The sequence below is a fragment of the Corvus brachyrhynchos genome, unplaced genomic scaffold (assembly GCF_000691975.1).
Source record: "Corvus brachyrhynchos isolate BGI_N302 unplaced genomic scaffold, ASM69197v1 scaffold279, whole genome shotgun sequence".
In the NCBI taxonomy this organism is placed as follows: domain Eukaryota; kingdom Metazoa; phylum Chordata; class Aves; order Passeriformes; family Corvidae; genus Corvus; species Corvus brachyrhynchos.
In genome coordinates this window covers 1885818-1899003 of record NW_008246060.1, presented here as the reverse complement: position 1 = coordinate 1899003, position 13186 = coordinate 1885818, and the positions used below count along the sequence as shown (strand labels likewise).

At 39.4% G+C, this 13186-nt stretch overlaps 1 long non-coding RNA gene across 4 annotated transcripts in view; it reads left to right on the top strand.

The window, feature by feature from the left end:
- Positions 1 to 13186, top strand: part of LOC108449644 — a 159887-nt gene that overhangs the window by 107284 nt on the left and 39417 nt on the right. The gene's annotated exons all lie outside the window — the stretch shown is intronic.

Here is a 13186-nt window from a genome sequence, read left to right as displayed (position 1 = left end):
GTGTATGGCCATGGTTATGTATGGGTGGTGGTGTTCTGTCCTCTCTAGCTGGGGGTATTCGTCCTATTTGCCTCTTGAAAGACTTTGCCTTGCAAGTGCTTCTAATGTTAGTGCAGCACCAGTCAGCTCTGTGCAGCTCTGTCTGCAGAAAATGTCCCCCTTAACCTGCCTTGGGTTCACTCTGAAAGCCACGTTCTGTTGGGGAAAGGTGGAGACTGATTTGAAATTTGAATAGAGAGGAATGGGTAAAACTGTGAAAACATATTCCTGGATTCGTGATCAGACTTTGCAAAATGTGTGCATTGAAATAGTAAGTCAGAGTTGTATTGGAGTAACACAACAATCAGAAGCATGTCTTGACTTTGAAGTTGCTATTTCTGCTGTAAAAGCTGCTGCTTTGTGTATTTATGTACACCCACCCCCCATATATTTTTGAACTTTGAATTTTCTAGTACTTTCTTTGTCTTTTTGATGTTTAAGTATAGATAGTTTCAAATTTTTATGTTTCTAAAACTGCTAATTAAGATAGAGCTCAAAGGCTAACAGGACCTATCTTAATTATGGGCATAGTACAGGTCAAAGTAATTTTCATATAGGTTACCTCAATAAAAAGTGCCTCTTACACTTCAAAAAGAAATGTGTGTTCCACAATAACTCCATATTTCTGTCCGTATTGAGGTGTATCAGCCAGGCAGGGTAAAGCAAATGCTTTTGGAGACACAGATTCATCATAGATTACGTGGCCTTGCGGCATATGACAACTACGAAAATTTCAAGGCTCATAATTATTAATGCTGACACTGAGAAAGAGGGAGAGAAGTGAGCCAGAGAGATGGTATTTTCCTACACTGAAACCAAGTAAGATTGGTGAGGAGAGAGGCTACTTTAGGAAGAGTCATTAAAAAAACCTGCCAGCATGGAAATGCTTTCGTATTTTTCTCAGTAAAAATAAAACTTGAAGATGACAGCTGTGAATTGAAGTATTAGAGTCAAGAGAATGTCTTAGCCCAGGAATAACTAGGATTGGGGGGGGAAAAAGGGGAGGGGGGAATGTGTTTAAAAGTCTTAACAGCTTAGAATCAGTAGGTTAATGTTTTATACAAAGTTTTTTCATCACCTCAATTGCTATTATGGGATTAAATCAAGACTTCTTGCAAGAGATAAAGTGTTGTGTAATTTTATTTTGGAGAAACCCTCAGCCTCTTTCTCACCATCTGTAAGAGATATATTAAAGGATTTACTGGTTTGTGTAAATTTCGGAGACAACAGGACATCATCTCCTTATAACTTGTTAATAATGCATGTAGGTGTCTTTTAGTGTAGAATAAAAGATCACTGGTTTATGGGGTTTTTTTAAAAGAAACATTTGTTTCATTAGAAGTCTGCCTTCACAGACATTGTGTCTATCCAACTTTCTAGAGCAGTGTTGAGAAAGTTCTGTTTTGGACAAGAATTTCTAAAATACTGATCATTGCTAGAACATGGTAGATTTTCAGATATATTTTATTCTTCAGGGTAACATAATTTGCCTTCAGCTGCTTCAATTGTTAGGGTCAAACATATTATTAAATAGCGGCAGGATAGCAGTTGTCCCAGTGTTCCATTTCACAGCTTGCTCTTTTGTACTTGGCAGCGCTGCTGGAAAGTGTTTAGCCGGAGTGTTGACTCCCCTTTCCTGGCCAGTCTTTTGATGAAAGACAGTAAAAGAAGCTTTCTTCCTAACAGGCAAAAATATTCAGCTGCTGAATAAGTACCACCTGTCATACGTGTAGCAAATTACTAATTAAATCCTCCTTCCTCCATAATTAATACAAAATTGCAGGCCAGAATCATAAGGATTCTATGAGTGCCTTCTAAATTACGTCTAACAGAGAAAACACCTGGTGTATTAAAACAGCCTTTACTGTACCTACCACTCTGTCATTTCAGTGTTACTCCCAGTCTTTCCTGTTCTTATCCATTTTCTTATGTATTCCTAAAATCTGGTGGTTTAAAGCTGAACTTTGAAAGCGTTCATGGTGTATTTGGTTTATTTCATAGCCTTAGCCACATGGCAGTTTTCATTTCTGCTCAATAGTACTGGAGACAAGCAAATTATCATTTGAGTGAGCAAATGTTTTCAGTGTTCTTTCAGTTATTGTTGGCCTGTAGGAATCTGGAACCTCCTCATGGGTCCTGAAATCAAGGGAATTTTAGGTACTGGCCTGTCCCTATGGTTCCTGCCAAGAAGTCGTGAGAAAGTTGAGTTGTAGTAGCTGCAGTGATGAGCAGAGACAGTTCAGAAAAGCAATACTGGAGTGAATCGTTCCTGAAGTGTTCATTTTTAGTGACTAGTACTTCTCTCTTGATTATGGATAACAGTAGTTGTATCTGCTGTGGTCATGTTATCTCTTATGTTGGTATTTGATTGCTAAACAACAAACAAACCACTGGAATTACAAATGGAAGACAATGAATAGCCTCCTCTTGAAAAGTATAAGGCTGGTTGTTAATCGTGGTATGAACTTCAGGAAGAGACAGAGACACTGCAGGGGGAGTTGGTTGTTTCTGTGAATACACAGCCCCCTTTAAGATTTATTTTTCTTGCTCCCCATTAACACTAATTATTAAAATTACACTCTTGTATAATGAAATGTATTTGGCTTGCAAGTGCTGCGGGTAGGGGTTGTTTTTTCTGAGTAAGCAGTTCAATGATTTGTAACCATTTGAATGGCATATATGAGTAAGAGGAAATAGCTTATATATGTGTTTTCAAGGCCACTAGTGGGCATGTAAAACTTATTTTTAGATCAGCTTGTTCTAAATTCATCAGTTATTTATTGGGGAATTATATAAGAGACCATTTCAAGCAGAAATACAATGCCAGTCTTTATTGAAATTTTTTTAATCTCTCTTTTCAGTTATGAGATGTGTTACCCTGCAAAATTGGGAGAATTTACTGTAATCAAACCAGATATTTGAAACTTGGCAAGGAACAGTATCATTGACTGATGTGTATTGGTAAAGAACCACTTAGTGCATAGGTATAACTCTGATATTAGGAGTTCCAGCCTAAAAAACAGTTTTCTAATCAGGACTTGAGGAACTGGCTAGTATGCTCTTGTCTCATTTGTGTTACAAAACTGCACCAAAAATTCAGTGCATTTTGGTTTTTTGCATGGAGAGGTTCAGAGTTTTCCTGGTAAATGATAAAACACGGAAGGACTTGCATACTTTCTTGGGCTAAATGTCTCTTAAATCAAAGCTCCCAAATACACAAAGGAATGCAAACATGCAGCTTGATCAAATAAATAATTAACAACTGTCTTATAATTAGAAAAATGGTTGACTTCTGTGATAAACAGCTGAGGTTTGTTCATATTTCGTCTGTCACAAAGCAATCTGAAAACCAAAATCAACAGAGTAATGGGTCAAAAGTTAATTATAAATGTATCGAATAGTCAGGGCTTCTGATGAAGGAAGGATCACTCCCAAGGGCTGTGAAAGCAGTTACTTTGCTGGGGTTATAGCATGTGGCCAGCGGCTGATTTAAATCCCTGATGCAGTGGGGCCTCCTTTCCTTGAAATCCTAGAGCTGAATTGCATATTCCTGTCCTTGGGTTCCTGAGTTATGTAGTCCTGGGCCATAAACTAGGAGAACTCAATGGGGATTTGGTGCTGATGCCTGAAACCAAGAGAAGGGAGGAAACTGGGATCAGGTGTTTGTACTCTTATCTCAGTAGGAGGAGGTGGATCCAGTGAAGGTAAGAGCCAGTTTCAGCACAAACTGGCCAGGGTCTTATATGCAGCCAGTCAGCGAGCTGTGGAACCCCCATCAAAGTTGTTGTGGATGCTACAGTTTGGATAAATTCAAGAAATGAGTTAATGGAAGAGATGGCTGTGAAGGGATGCTACATTTATAGAAATAACATCCAAGTCATGACGTCCCTAAACCAGAAATAGTTGACAGTTAGAACAGTTTTACCTTAGAAGTGCTTATTGCTGTTCCTGGAGGCAGGATATTGGCTCTCATGACCTTCATCTGATAGAGTACTTCTCTTCTGATGCTAAAGCTCTATCCTCATTTTGCACCTTGTACTGTCAGAGGAGTTTGAGTCACTTCTGTAGCCCAGCTTACATAAGATTTATTACAAAAGCAATTCACTTAGGGGCCCCAGGGCTTGAAATACCACTCCAAAAAGAGGGAGGGAACTCACTATGATGGTTTATTTTAAACAGACATGTTGTGATCGTGCTTGTTTTCTAACCGTGATTTGTTGGCATCCTGCATCCTTACCCACTCAACTGACCTGTTAAAATACATACTGAATTTCTGTTGAACTGTAGGAACTTGGAATATCTTGAGAGAGCTTAGAGTATTTTCACACAGTTAAGTGGAAATTAGAAATCGGTACAGTTTTCTACTGAAAAAATTGCCCTCAGTTGTAGGATTATATTAAGCCTTTTCTGCAAAGGCCAAGCTGCATCCACAACCTGAACATTCTTCACAAGAATACACTTCAGAATCTGTAGTTTTTCTTGGGCATTGCTTTTTTCCCATCCCCTCCCCGTTTTTTTTTTTAAGAGAGTAAAATAATTAATTTATGAGACCAGCAAATCATTCATAGGTGCTCTGATAGCCACCAGATCTGAGTTTTTGGTTTGTGTCTCCAGAGCAATTTGCTTTAGAAGTTGGAAGGACTTGGTGGTCTGTGCATATTTGGTTTAGAGGGTGAGCATTCAGGTCAGGGCCTTTGTCCTTGGTGCCTAAACAGAGTATGTCCTGCTTTTACAGTGGGGTTGTTCAGGAACATCACTGGTTCTCTCTCCAGGGCATTGGAGTGCTTCCCTTAAAGGTTAATTAAATCCTTCTCCCAGCACAGCTGAGGTGTGACAGTAGCCCTGGCTGTGAGTTCTGAGCCAGAGGACGTGTAGGTTAAACAGGTCAGGTAGTCACACAGCAGTTCTGGGGCAGGTTTAGGAGACTTTGACTCCCAGGATAACTACAAAGTTTTTCATTCAGTGTTGAGCATCTTCTACATAAATGTTACAGAATGCAGGGTATGCTTACCTAAAACTGTTCTGATTAAATATAGTAGATTTCCCAGGTAAATGGTCCAAATAAGCCTATAGGGACAAGGTTTGTTAATATCCAGAACAACCGAAAATTTGTTGTGTGCCTGTTTCTGTTTTAAAGTTAATCCCATGAAGGAGAAAGCAGAGATGTTTTCCGTCCCCTCTACTTTACTCTTGCCAAACACTGTAGGTGGGGGATGCTGAAGGACATCTTAAAAAAGCATCATCTTCACCTGTTCTTTTCTGCTATCCTCAGATCATTTCTTGAACTCTCACTCAATGGAAGTAAAAAACCATCTTCAGTTCACTGTACCCCTAAACCTTGTGGCATGTGAGTTTCAAAAAGCCATAGAATCAGTGTGTTTGGTGGTGCTTTCCATTTCCATCTCTGTGGACAAAGCCATTTGGGAGGGGCTGAATCTCTTTGTTTCCAGGGCAGAAAGGCCACCCAGCTGGCCAGGCTCAGAGGCTGCTGTTCTGAATTGCAGGACTAGATTAAGCATTGCCTGCAAAATAATGTGTATAATTTCTGCATTCTCAGAAGTAGGGATGTTTCAGTAAGAGAGAGGAAGGCAAATTTATTTTAGAAGAATAGGTGAAAACACAAACAATTCATGCGGTGTGTTATTATCACACATTTATCCCCTCATTTGTTCTAAAAATGTAATTAAATCATCCTTCTCTCTTTATTCAGTTTTGTTGCTTTTTATTTATAAAAGTTATTTATTCTCTTAATGTTTGCTCTTTTGTCTCACACTTGCCTTGTCACATTTGCGCATTTTCATTTTAGGGGTTGAAGATGCTCTTTTTATTGTCTGCTTTCTTATCAGATCAGCTTCTCAGATTGTTGCTGCAGGATACTTAGGAAATGAGACTTCCATCTGCAATAGTTGGCAGATTGCATGAGTTCATGGTTGAGAAGAAAGGAAGTTATGCATATTTATATTACGCATTTTTTTGTAGTACGAAGATGTCTTTGCTGAGTACTTCCTGTCTTAGATATTTTGTGTTAGACTTTGATGCAGCTGTGCTTCCTAGAATGTAGTCGGGATCCACCAGAGCTTCACTCTGCACCCATGACTTGCTCACATTGCTGAATGTCTTGCACTCAGCACGTAATAAAAGCGTTCTTCAAGTGTTGTAGTTTCATAACCTTCTCTCTGCTGCCTTCTTCACCTCTCTGCTTGTCCCTAGTTCCAAATCAAGAATAGGTATCAATGACCATAAGAGAGGAGGCCCACAGAATTTAATGAGCCTATTAAGCAACTTGGACCTAGGTAATTGCTTAAATATGTTTCTGAATGCAGACCTAACAAAATAAAAAACCGTATTAATAGATCATTAGGAAGCAATTAACTTACTGTTTTTTCTTCTCACCTTGAGCCCTGTGATTGTGACAGCATGTTATTAATTACTTTATAGCTTCACTTGGGACTCTTGCTGTATGTGATGTCGTCTTATGGCTCCATTGTTACACTGGCACATAAAACAGGGTGTTTAATTTGGCTTCATTGGAGCTATGCCAGATGCTGATGGAAATGAGGTTAGAACTTATTGGTCCAGTGTAAGTAAATGGAAAGCCATGCTAAGAATGGTTAAAACTCAGCCAAATGAGTACTCTAATAGAAGGTTGTCTATGAACATTAACAGGAATTCTGTTAGTAGTCCATAGTACTGCTGGGACTGTGCTTGTTCTAAATACCTCGCACAATTCTGATAGGGATGAACATAATGAATTAAAAACAACCTTGGAAGTGCCACTTGGAATGAAGGGATATATGGATTGGTCTGGGCTATCCCGTGGGTCTCCTGGGGTCAGCTGTACCACTGTGTCCCCTCCCAACTCCTTGTGCCCCTCCTGCCTCCTCAGAGCTCCTCTGGCAATCTGCACCATGCAGTGCAATGTTCCATGTTGTGTTCCGTGGATCCTCAGGCCAGCTGGGCGTTGGTATTGCAGTCTGGGTGTGTAAGGTCACAGGCCTCCTCTCGGATCTTCTGATGCTCTTGTCTGTGCTGTCTCTACCAGAATAGGGGGTAGCATGTACCATCTCCCCTTTTCCTGTCACCTTTCTTGTTGGAGAGCCACTCTTAGGTTATTCTCACTTCTGGCACAGCAACTTTGATTGTGTTAAGTTCTACACCTTAGCTTCTCGAAGAGTGATAGAAAACCCATTTCAAGCGTTGTCAGCCATAGCCAATCATGAGTCAAAGGGTTTAGTGGAGTCAACAAACGAGATGATTACTGAAATATTTGAACATGACTGTTCATGCTCTTGAGGTTTGTCCCTTGTGCATTGTCCAAGTGTATGTCATATCAATTCACATTGATATTCTGAGTTGTTTTTTTAATCTTTGAGTCCTTTTCAGAATAATGACCTTGCTTTCATGCAGTATCAATGAGATTGATTTGTAGTTGTATGTTTCTTTCAGTACTCTTTCTCAGGTCCCGGAATATGCATCGATCTTTTCCAGGAACCTGGCTGCCCTCCAGTTTCTCGCAGCTTCATGAGTACAGAAAGCAACTTTGCCACTGTTGCTGTTCAGGAAGCTGTATTGGTGCATCATCCTGTCTTTGAACTTTCCCATTCTTCATTCTTGTAGCAGTTTGTGCTGCTTTGCAGTGTAACAGTGGTGGTTCTGTTACCTGCTCAGTGGATACCATTCATCTGTTTCTTGCCTTTCATAGGCTCTGCTAGTGTTCTTTCTGTCTGTTGTTGCTCGCTTCTCTTCTCCCCAGATTCTGTTGCCTTTCATTAGGCACTGGTGACAGGAGCTTTTCAGTAGCACTGCAGTGACACTGTTAAAAATACTTTGATACTGTGGTATCCTGCAGTGGTAGGGAGGAGAAGAGAGATCCAGCAGGCAGGAATTGTGCAGCAAGATTGATTTATTTAATTATTTTACAAACTCTTTCATAGACTTTTTTCTTCATAGTCTAATTGGTCAAAGGATCAGCCACCCCTTGGGGTGAATGGCTAAAATCCTAAACATCCATTGTCAAAATGTACCATAAACAAAGCTCTGCAAGGTCGCAGGTGTTCATAGTTTATAGAACTCTGCTAATATCTTCCGTGAGAGAGAAAAGCATCTCATGGGACTAGAGAGAAGCAGGAAAAATTTTTGCTAGCAGCATATTTATCCACACCTTGAGTCAAATGTTACATCCACTTCTGATTATTGGTATAATCAGAATTTTGATCTCCTCATTGCAGTTTTTTTCAAATTGTTGCTGAATTAGTATAAATTATTCTCTAATTATATTTTTTTGGTATCCTAATTAATACTTAGTAGCTTATCTAGCAGGCAGCCCTGTTTCTTAATAATGTTCCAATGTCATGTTTTTCAAGAAAATTTAGTAATGTGTCTTACTAAAATTAATTCTGTTACTTTCTGTTTGGATCTTGCTTTCAGTTTTAACAGTGCTTGAAAACATCTGCAGTATGTGTTCTGTTACATACATGAAGTTGAAGCTCAGCGTATCAGGCACTTCTTTCCCTGCTGCCTTCTGAGTACAACTAATGAATCACAACCTGCACCATGCTTGGCAGTGTCAGGGTATACATGTTTTGTTTGGACAGACTTTCAGTACAGAGTTCCACCAATTAATAGCCTTTCATTTTACTCTCCTTTTATTCTTGATTTTTTTCCTTCATTTTTCCCAACTTTGGTATTCAAGGTAAAATACCTTGAATAGCCTACCCCTTTGAAAATGTAACTGTTCAACTCTCTCATTCACTCATTCATTATGTAGGAGTAGCTGTATAAGTTACGATTCCCTGCTGTGGTGTAAAAGACTACTGTGTTCTTTACTGATGTGCTTAAATTATTTTGATGTGACTCATGGCCAAAATTCCCAACATATCTGCTGGTTTTAACTGCAATTCTTTTACAGTCAATGCAGTTACTGCAGTGCAAGATGCTTAGATGTTCCACCCATTAATGTGTTTTTTAAAATTTGTTGGGTTTGATTTTTGCACTCAGTAACCACTATATCTGAATTTGGTCAAGTTGCTGCATCATAAAAATGCTTTCTCAAACTCTTACCCTTACCTTACATCATCACCCTTCTGATTTCCTACTTTAATGAGAGCAGGAGAGGATTGAGGGGAACCTCAGTGAATTCTGATCTTATTTGAGTCTAACAGCTAAAGTAGTTCAGCCTGGCCTAACAGAAAATTAATTTCCTTCACATTGGAAAAGGTGAAGAACTTGCTTCTGTTTCTGCTGAGGAATCAGAACTTTTTTTTCCTATTCATAAGTCTGTTTGATTTACAGGATTTCTTCTTCATTAAGAGGATGTACCCAGCACTTTTATACTCTAGAACAGGGATGGGGGTTTGGGGTGTTTTTTCAGGTTTTAGAAGTAAGGTGTGTTGAAAATACTTGAAAGAATGCTGTTCTACCCATGTTGTTGTAAGTCAAGTGATTATGCTGATGGTCTCACCAAAACTTACTGCACATGTTCAACATTCACTTCTTTCATTATCTTCTGGCTCTTTTTCTCAGTCTAACCAGAACACTCTACATGGAGGTTATACAAATTGAAGTTCTAAACAGTAGCTTTTCTAATAGCAGCAGTGGCAAGAAAATGATGCCCTTAGTGTATGAAAATGGAAAATACCTTCTGAACATATTAGATGTCTTCAAACCAGCTGAATTAGATCTCAAGCATTCTGAGAAGAAATATTTTGGTTTGGGGCTATGTATATGAAAGATCGAGTTTAAAAGGAATTATTTTGAGACCAACTTGATGCAGAAGAGATGATGGAAAATATTTTAAAGCCATATTGATAGCTTTGCTGGTTAGTATGTGTACACAAGTAGGTACATATACCTGTTGACTCACAATCTTTTCTAAACTTCATTCTGCAGCCTTACAGTCGTGGGTAGTCCTGTTTTCTCTAAAAGAAAAATGTCCTTTAATGAGTATAATTATTTTCTCCTGAAAAATACTTATTTCACATGTGAATGTGAGGGATGAAAGGTTTTAAGTACCGGAAACCTGGTCTTATTTCCCTGGGTTTTATATTTCTGAATTTCCACTCTTTTGCATTAGAATTTATCCAGCATTCTGAGCAGTAGACCAGTGTGTGGAGCAGAGAATCAGCGGAGGATTTGGCTTTCCTCAGGCATAAGAACAGAAATGAGAACTGAAAGAGATGGAAGAGCAGAACATCCTTTCTCCCTGGTGCTGGCATCACGGATTGCAGCAGGTCAGAGGAGAAGGGAAATTGTGTGTCCTCAATGAGGAGCTGCCATCTGGCTGCCTTGGGATCCAGATGTCACATTCCTTAGTAGTCAGAGAATGCAACAACTGTTTCAAGGTTTACTGGGGGGGAAATTCAGCTTGCAGGGAGGAGGCAGATGTGCAATACACATAAAGATTTTGGAAAGTAATTAGAAAAGATTGGATATTCTGTTTTATACTCTTCAGAGATTTGTTCCACCTGGTTTACTGTTATTACAAATCTTGGGAATATCCTTGAAATGTCAAATAAGACAAAAATGTTTATGCCTTTTTACTATACATGCAAAGTGTTTGGATAAAGGCTTTCAAATGCTTTTTTTTAGCACAGCAGTCTTTCCACAGAACTGAAAACTCTGTTGTTACTAAATCACTACTTTAACAGTGTTCATTAATTTTAGACAGTATTTACAACAGACGTGTTCACTGAATTGTTGATGTCAGTATAATAATTAATGTAAACAGGATCCAAAGACCAAAATTGGTATTACTCTGCAAGAAATACTTGTTCTGGCTGAGGAGGAAACGGTGTGCATTATGCAGAATTCATTGTGCATCAGAATGTGCTCTGCCCACAACAGAAAATGAGTCCATATTCAGTTAGAAAGTTGAAAAAAAGGTGCTTAAATAATTATGTATCACTAACTGATGCTTTTTATCTACCCCATGGTTCTGTTCTATAACAGAGATCAAACTGGGACAGGATTCACACCAGCTTTTGAAGTCCAGATAAATTTAATTTCAGCAGTAGAGGGATCATGATGGCAGTTCTGAGGCAGCATTGCAGTCTGCAGGGAGAAGCATGTATTGCCTTCAGTCAGCCTGGGGCTAAACCTGGAGGCATCCCACCATGTCTCTTGATTGTTCTCAGAAATTTCCTTTCAAGTTCTTGTTTGTATGTGCATCACACTTTGGGAACATCCACACCAGAACTGTTGATTCCATAATTTTTCACTTCACTCGGATGCACAGCACTGCTTTCTGAGCCTCCACCCATGTACAGCATTTGATCCTCAAAAGGGTAGAAAACACCCCACACCTTCATGTCAGCTGTTTGAGCTGCAAGTTGGTTTGTTTGGGCTTTTATTTCTCATTGCAGTGGAGTGTAATTGCTGAGGTTTGCGTTCAGGTTGGATTGATTGTAAGTTTCCTGGGGTTTATTCCTGTGTGAAGGCCAGGCCTGGTGTCCCAGGGCTGTGTGCTGTCAGTGTGGTGCTGATCCTGCCCAGGAGCTCAGCGAGCTGTGTCCCTGAAGGCACCCCCTGGCCTGCTGTGGTGCTCTGAGGGATAACATTGCAGCTGGGACGTTTCTCTCTGCAGCCTTCAAACCCAGGGCACCCCAGCACTGGCACAACACCTCCAGGGAAACTGCGGAGTGGTTTACAAGCACATGCATTTTCACAAATGGGATGCAAAGTTTTTTAATCAGATTTGACAGCCTGCAGTTTAAAAAAATACTTTGGATTTTGCACACTTACCCCCTAACTCTGTAACCTTTTTATTATTAAAAATACACTGCTCCCGGCCCTTTTTTCTGTTGCCTCTGAGTCTTTCCCTGCTCCTGTTTAAGGGAATGCTTTTGTGAGTGTCTCCTATAGGAGGTTCAGCACTAAAACATTCAAGTCCTAAAACTCAAAAGGAACTTTTAGAGTTTTTCTGCATTCTAGCAAGAACAGAAAATGGGAAAACATTGGAGACATTTTTATGTGAAAAAACTGTTGTTTGGGGTAGCAGCTTTTGTCCAAAATCCATGTTTTCAAAACGGAGATTGGTTTGTTTTCTCAGCCTGTAAGATGTTCACAACTGCATGGTTTTAATCTCTTTATATAAAAAAAAATGTTGCTAACTCAGGGTCCTGCCGTTTTTGTCAGCTCATTGCTTTAACAGGCTCCAGTTCTTACATGCATAAGATGACAGGGCTTGAAGAGTTTCCGTGATGTAGATAACCAGCTCTATAAAACAAGAATTCCTGTAATTCCAAACTCCTTATTCCCATGGTTGTTATACAGCCAGTCTTACTGGCTCATCCAGCTGATGATGTTGTTTAGAAAATAAGTGACATTACTGAGTTACAGCTGGTAACTGGTGTGCTCCCTTCTAAGGAGGGAAAAATCTCTTGTGAAATACAGATTTTTTGTTCAGTTTTGGATGCTAAGCCATATATGAAAAATCTGTTTGTGTTTGGTGATTCCTTCTTGGCTTGTGTTATTTTGCAGTTTTCAAAAAACTAATTGGTTTGGCCTATGACCTTTACTATCCCAGCAAGTCCTTTGCCTCTGGCTGCGCATGAATCTGAGAGTCCTGGGTTTATTATCCTATACTGATCAGTGTCAGTTTAAAATTGACTGCAAGATCATTATATGAAATCAGGCACTGCTTATTTATTTATAAAGTAATATGTGAACGAGTCCTTGCAGTGGAGGGACACGTAATGAGAAATAGAAGCAATGTACCAACTCTCCACTGGGCAACTTTGGATCTATGACAGGTGGTGTTAACACCAGTTGAATTTCTTGTTTACATTAATTTTGTGTGTGATGAAGAGACACAAGGAAAATTATTTGGAATACTTGACATGCAGAAGCCAGCAGATGTACAAACCCAGCTTGTTACCATATGGTTCCAGTGTCCTTTGGCATGATTCGTAGAAAGTTCAAATCCAGATCACATCGTCAGACATAAATTTCAAGTAAATGCTTTCCTACTTCTAAATGCATATCATTGCTTGCATAGAGCAGTCCATGAAATATCCAGGGTGCTAAAAGGGAGGTGACCTGTGTTTATAATTATGTTATTTTTATGTCTTTATATTTTAAACTGACTTAAACCCTCCAGAATTCCAGCCTCCTAGATCTGCTTGACCAGTGACTCCTACTTCACTCTTTC